Genomic DNA, 454 nt, shown 5'->3' with positions numbered 1-454 from the left:
CATATTTAAGGAAGGTGAAGGTCATTAGAACCGATCCATATAAATTGGAAAGACGAGTTTTCAGAGCAATATTTTTTTTTCTTTTTTTTTTTAATGTGAGGTTGTTTTTTTTTCCAGAATAAGCTACCCCAGAATATTTTTTTAGTTTTAGAGCCACGAGCGAGGCTCATGGAATCATTGTTAATCCGTGTTTTTTAGTTGCGACGAATAGAGAGATTATTATTAACATTTCCTGCCACCTTCTGGGAGGAACGCTTGTAATTCGCAAAGTATTTTTTGTAAGTAATATTATGTAAGATACGCCCAAGGCTCTTTTGTATGTTTTGGTCGAGAGAGAGAGAGAGAGAGAGAGAGAGAGAGGGGGGGGGGGGGGGAGAGAAAGAGAGAGAGAGTAAAGAGAAAGAGAGAGAGTTTGTTTTCTTTAAATGAAGAGAGATATAAAGAGACAGAGAGA

The 454-nt window shown here is 37.2% G+C and overlaps 1 protein-coding gene across 1 annotated transcript in view; it reads left to right on the top strand.

Annotated features, from left to right (window-relative positions):
• The window catches only part of LOC144978901 (uncharacterized), a 5,572-nt gene extending 5,357 nt beyond the window's left edge, over positions 1-215 (top strand). Inside the window, exon 3 of the mRNA XM_078925501.1 lies at positions 1-215. This exon is cut by the window's left edge and continues 1,005 nt beyond it. The gene's annotated coding sequence lies outside the window, so the exon portion shown is untranslated.
• The last annotated feature ends 239 nt before the right edge of the window (positions 216-454 follow it).

Source organism: Berghia stephanieae, chromosome 8 (genome assembly GCF_034508935.2).
Source record: "Berghia stephanieae isolate SIO BIC M18660-M18661 chromosome 8, UCSD_Bste_1.3, whole genome shotgun sequence".
NCBI classification, from domain to species: domain Eukaryota; kingdom Metazoa; phylum Mollusca; class Gastropoda; order Nudibranchia; family Aeolidiidae; genus Berghia; species Berghia stephanieae.
The sequence above is the reverse complement of the archived record's forward strand: the minus strand, read 5'-3'. Positions and strand labels throughout refer to the sequence as shown.